Genomic DNA, 6,763 nt, shown 5'->3' with positions numbered 1-6,763 from the left:
CGCTTGGCCTTCTTTAAAGACGAATGCTATACAATACATATGTATTTTAACAAAAAAAAATATATGGATTTTTTTATCTTTCTCATTCTCTCTTTCTCACCGATGACCACCGGCACCGGCGCTGGTGATCGGCGAGCTCGCCTCGGCGCGTCTCAGCGGTGATGGATCTGTAATTTGTTGTTTTAATTAAGAAAAATTATAATCTATGATCTGTAATCTGTTTAGGCTGAAGGTAGAAAAAAAATTATTAGATTCTAATTTTATGGTGTAAAAAAATCATATTTTAAAACTACATAAAACACGTGGTTGTGTAACGGTGGTGCCGTCCGACTTTGTGCGCTCCAATGGAAAGGCAGGGCAGGGCGGAGAGGAGGGGAGAGCGCAACAAAAAAGCGGCGGGCCCGCCGTCCAATCCAAGTGTTTGTTGCGCAGAGATATATATCTGCATCTGCTGCTACTTGCCTAGAGTACTTGTGAACTGGGAAGGAAGGTGCGGATTTGCTTGGTCCTCTACTCCTACCCCAAGAATTGGACCGGAGATTCCAGGTGTCAGTGTTCTGAACTGGTAATGAAACCTCAAGTGCTTCCTTTTTTTTCCATTACGAAGTTGTTGCTCATGGTCGCATGCAAACATCTGACTGGATAAGTTTACAGAAAACAAAAGGATAAACAAACACGGCCGGTAAAATATATCTCAACTAAAAAATCTGACCAAGTCATATGGTGGTAACAGGAGCATATATATCGGAATTCAAGAACATCAACGGATACCACACAGTTTCTCATCTCTGTATTGTACGGCTCCAAGTAAACTGTGCAGTTAAATACCTAGGATTGGAACCGAGGCTCTATTCGGCTGACCTTAAAAGCTGGCTTGTTCTATTTCTTTTTCAGTCGAAACAGTGTTTTTTTAGCCAAATTCAGCCAAACGAACGGGGCCTCGGCGTATTCTTGCTGAGCAAATCGCAAGTACATTTACTAAGATTTCGCGCTGATGGACATTCTTGGACAAGCTAAGCTAGCTACGCGGAAAAGGCTTCAGATTTCAGCCTTCAGATGTTTTTTTTTACGTCAAGACTACTTCCATGTAAACGGCGGCGGCACTAGTTTATGTGAAATTTCTGGATCTGTTGACCATGCCTGCTTACATTTCGCAGTGCGCGGGATATCGAAGCGTGCTCCCTCTGACGCATGGAGATTTGCTCAGCTGCTGGTATAAACAAATTTATATGATGCCAAGCTCGTGAACCGCAAGGCCTGGTTATATAATTCAGGAGAAACGTGCAAGTACTTCCATTGGCTCTCTTAATTTGTTAAACTTGATCAAAATTATTTATGCTAAATCCTGGCCATCACTTTAATTTTACACTGTAATCGATTCACAAGCATCTTAATGTGGCTGGAATTATAGTTTCATTTTGAGCCAACAATAAAAAAGTCAAACATGCAGACTCTGAGCCAAAAAGAAAATTAAAAAGGCATAGTCCCTGGAAAATACTCTTTTTTTGTGTGTGTGCAAAGAACGAAGCATATCGCTTTCCGCCAGCTAACCAACCGTTGCTATGTATACTAATTTTAACAAAAGTCCTCATTCAAAATATAAACACATAAATGTTGCAAGATATGGAACCTTTACAAAAATCCCTAGCAGCATTAAAATTTTCTGTAAATCACTTTACTCGCACTCGCAGGAGATGAGCCCCTGTACCTGCAGAATTTGAGGACAGTGACCACCGAGCTGAATGGATGACTCATGACCGCGTTAACGTTTTCTTTTCTCTGCAGAACTGGCGTTGGAGTACTGGATTGGATCACAGTGACAGTCCTGCCTGCTGACCTGCTACCGAGCCACGCGTCGGCCATGCAAGGTGTCAGGCACTCAGGGAGGCAGACACGTACGGCGAGATTAGTTTCTTTGAAGCTACCAAAGAATTGGTTACCGGCCTGACTACTGCTCTGGATATTTTGTATGGACGAATTCACGGATGGTCGTCACGTCAAAATAACTACTGGATTACTAGTACTAATTAAGACAGCATGGTTTAAGGAAAACAAGAGGCTGATAAAAATAAATATGTGATGAAGAATTGACCGGCCGAAATATACGTTCAAAATTCACTTGGATTTTCTTTTTGAGGGTGGTTGAGTTTAGATGGCAATCATGCTTGCGTGTGGTAGTACTTCAGAAGTTTACTCGAGGAGGATAGAATAGACAGTGCAAAAGATAAAAGTATCAAATTCAACTAATGGGAATGACCCCCCATGTGCTTTTCTCTGAACCGTCAACTAGCATATTATATTTTATAAAATTGTAATGATTTGTAAGATAATTGGTATAATCATTTTGAAAGTATTTCCAATCTCCGGTGTATACAGCCTAGAAAGTTTTTCAAGAGCTCGGTACTACGGAAATAATTTGTAGAGGCGGTTAATCCATTTCTAAATGGCTATAAGAACCACCTCTGTCCATGCGTCTCTAGAAATCGACGGCGGGTATCAAGCCGTCCCTAAAATCCATTCTAGATTCGGCTAAAGATTCAGTCGCTTTTAGAGATTGATTTCTAGAGACGGATGGAGTTCCTAGCCCCTGTATAAATCTTATTTCTTGAGACGGTTACGAATACATCTCTAGAAATTCTTTCAAGAGACGGTTGTATTTTCCAACCATCTCTGGAAACACTTTTCAAATGTTCATAATTTTCAACCGAATTTGAATTTTCTTTTCCCACCATTTATAGACAAGGCCAAATGATATTCATACTATCAAACATGACTACTAGCCTTTTGAGGCGAGTCAAAGGATTGCTTCTCTTCCACTAGTTTACCAAGCCCGCAAGCGTGGTCTACCACATAAGTTAGGCTCTAGCATGAGTATTGCCCTCTTGAGCCGGTCAATCAACATGGCACTCTCCAAGCCTCTAATCAACTAGAGTTGCTCTTTGCTTTCGTCCTACAGGAACGAGCACAAGTGCCCCGAACAAATCTTCTTCAGGGAGCGATCTCCTCATGATGCTTCAACGGATAGCCACCAAGCCATCTAGGAGGTGGCAACCTCCAAAAGTAACAAGCTCACACGATTGCCAATTGATCACTAGTGCCACTAGATGTTTTCACTCTCAAGCAAATGCACTAGATCACTCCAATCTTATCACAGATGCGATATCAACTAAGCATATGTGAGTGGAGGCGTTTCTTGAGCTCTAATGTGTTCTCGTATCAACATGGGGGTCTCAAGAGATGTGTCAAGCCCAGTCACACCCTCAATTTATACACCCACAAGAAACTAGCTGTTGCAGCCTAGTTGCATTGGAACACACCCATCAGAAAGCTCCGTTGAGCACCAAAACTCCCACACCAAAGAGTTCCAACGGCTACTTCAACTAGTTATTGCCCTTACAAAGCTTTGGTGCACCTCTCTGGCGAGCAATGAAGAGCTTCGGTGTTCACAAAGCCCGAAGCTACACTAAAAACCATCTCTAGAATTAGTATCTCTCAAGTGCACCTCTACGGTGTGCACCGAAGAGCTCCATGTGATCAAACGTTTCTTCCCGCGTTGTCAGTCGCCACTATGCGATCAAATGTTTCTTCCCGCACTGGAAGGTAACATGCTCCACTGAAACTTCAACTGAAAACAACTTCTCAATATGAAAACTCCGGTGCATGCTCTTCGATGACCACCGGAGAGATCCGGTGACCACTTCGCACCTCACTGACCTTTTGCTGGAATTACTCTCCGGTGGCATCACTCTAGTGTCCACCGCAGAGCTAGCTCCGATGAGTGAAAAATCACTCCACTAGCAGCAGCGCTCAAACCTTTTTAAATGTGCTAATTCCATTTATTGTCCCACAAGACACATTTCAAAAATATTTTAAAGAGGCTTTCTTTTGCTTCCTTTCGAAGTCGCTCCATCTAAATTCTAAGTACACTCTCGAGTTGGATCTCATGTAGCGGCACCTAGTAGATAACTAATTAGCAAAAGCATTTGCCTTTCCTGATAGTACAGTTGTTTAGTCTAAGCCCGGCCCGGTCAACGGCGTGAGGGGTTGGGGCAGGGGCTGCCGACTCCTTCGGCGTGTTTGTTGGTTGGTTTCTGGGCTGGTTTGGGCTGGCTGGTGCTGGTTCGTTGTGAGAGAAAAACACTGTTGGCTGGTTGAATAAGCCTGACTAAAACCAACAAGCGAACAGGGTGCTTGTGTTATACCCTAATCTACCTTGGCACTGCGGTGTGCAAACCTACATCCTTTTCGTTTCGTCATAAACGATCGTGAATTATTTATTACTAGTTGTTTTGGTGTGAGAAAAAAATACCGTTTTAACTTATAATCCACGATCGTATACGAGGGCAAGCGAACAGACGACTACGGTCCCTTTCCCTTTCGGGACTGTGCCTGGACGCCGGCCGTCAGTCGGCAGAAGGCGGGCCCGTTACCGGGGGCGGGGCGAGAGGATCCGTGAGTCGCTGACACGCCACGGCCAATGATTGGCTTCTCCGGCCGGTGGCTGCGAAAAAGTGACCTATGGTGCGGCTAGCTGCCGCCTTAGCGACACATCACCACAGGATAGTGCAGCGTCCAGCACCAGCTGCAGTGCTGCCTGCGGCGCGGGACGGAGTAGACGAGATGCAAGCGAGGAGTGACGTGGCGGGTGGCCCTGCGTGCGCGCACGCGGGACCCGCCAAGACCGTACCGTGGCGTGGAAAGCTAACGACCACGGTGGTTGGCACTCGGCCGCCGACGGCCGACCCGCCGTGTGCAAAGCGACGACAACAGCAGCGCCCAAAACTGGAACGGGCTGGTCGATCTCCTACGTGTCCATCTTTGTTCGTGCGCGCGTTTGATCCTCTGTCATTCTGCGCCACACATGCTGAAAACCGATCGAACGTTTGAAATAAACTAGTCGCAAGCATGAAGCATGCATGCTAGTAGAAATGCACATACAGGACGAGCCATATGGTACCACGGCATTTGACGCCGTGACGATATATATATGGGCAACCATGCATCTAGACTCTAGTAGTGCCTAGCTAGCTAGCTTTACTGCTTCTTTTCGCATGGTTGAATCCGTAACAGTGGCGCCTCTTCCTGCGGTCTAAAGTTCCATGTTCAGGTTCAGCAATCGTTTTCCTACTTTCGCATGCATCACAAAACATGTACGTTTGATGATTCATCGCTTGTGGTGAAATGAAACTAAAGCGCTTTCTTTTGCGGGGGAAAAAGCGCTTTATTTGTTGAGCTCCCGAGTCAGTCTAACGTGTTTTCGTTGCATTTCGACATGCATGCATGCGAACTTGGACGGTGGAGGAAGAAACTACTAAACCGAGAACTAAAGCTCTTTTTTGATTCAAATCCAAGGTCGGCACACACACTTGTGATAGGGAACTGTCTTTTATTTGTTCCGACGACATTTGATGACTTTATTTGTGTTCGTTAGGTATGACCAGTTCCTTTTACCACGTGGCGGACTTTCCTTCCAAGGGACTTTCACTACTACACTTCATGAAGTGGGCCTTTGATTTTCTTTATTTATGGTTTTCAAAAAAACAAAAGAAAGTGTTTTTCTTTTAATTTGAACCATGACCTTCAGCTCAAATAACGTCTCTCTACCATTACACTAGCTATACACTCATTTGTGAGTATACAAATATTGTCTTTTTTAATCAATATTTTTTAATATTTTATTGACTATTTTAGCCACTAAATGATATCAAATGAAAAAAGTTTCAAATACAAAGCTTTAAATCTTATCAAACACTTCTATTTTGGTAGAGGAAGAGTCTCTATTCGAGATTATTCAAAAAAAACTTAAAAAATTGAATGTCAAAATACGAGAACTTAGAACCAAATTTTGAGACCCTAAGTAATTTTAAATTAAAAACTTGTCAACTATAAAATTATAGATTGTATTGAGCACTACAACTTTGGTATAGAACATGCCAACATCCAAGGTTATATTAAATTTTAAATTTTAAATTTTGAGAACTTAAAACAAAATTTTTGGGCTCTAATAGCTTCAAATAAAAAATTATCAACCAAAAAGTTGTAGGTCGTGTCAAAGTCTACAACTTTTATATAAAGTTTGTTATCACCTAACTTTATGTGGAAACAGTATGAATTACTTTTTATGCAACTATTTCTAGAGATGGACCTCTTAATAGTGTTGCATCTCTTAGTTGATTTCTAGAGATGGATCCTTAGAATGCCCACCTCTATTAATATCCATTTTTAGAGGCGGGCATTTAATTTGTCTAAACCCCTCCTGATAATTTATAGAGACAACACCTAAAAATACTCACCTCAGGTAATCAGGGAGTCTGTCTTCTCAAATTCTTTTTGTAGTTGTGGATTTCGTTTCTAGAGACAGTTACTTCATCCGCTTCTACTGAAGCACCTAAACAAATGAGCTAGATAAACCATGTGGCAGGTTGGTCAAAACACACACATTGAGATACTCCTACAACGGAGCATATATGGTTTATAAATGTGGCCGTACGGAGCATGGATGTCGTGGTATATGTAATTTATTGTAGCTAAACGCGCTTTTGACAAGTTTATTTATAGGATTAAGAGTAGTTCATTAAACCCTTGACAAATTAGAGATTGACTGACCAACAAGTGACGCGAGACTAACAAAAAGAAACCATTGTTATTGAGTGACAAATTATAGTTAGCCGACCATCGTCGTCATAATGCGAATGCGAGACGAGCATCTAGACCCCCGGCCCAGGTGCCTCTAGCCAGGCAACGTAGTTTCGTGTGCACCATG

The sequence above is a fragment of the Miscanthus floridulus genome, chromosome 7, assembly GCF_019320115.1.
Source record: "Miscanthus floridulus cultivar M001 chromosome 7, ASM1932011v1, whole genome shotgun sequence".
NCBI classification, from domain to species: domain Eukaryota; kingdom Viridiplantae; phylum Streptophyta; class Magnoliopsida; order Poales; family Poaceae; genus Miscanthus; species Miscanthus floridulus.
The sequence above is the reverse complement of the archived record's forward strand: the minus strand, read 5'-3'. Positions refer to the sequence as shown.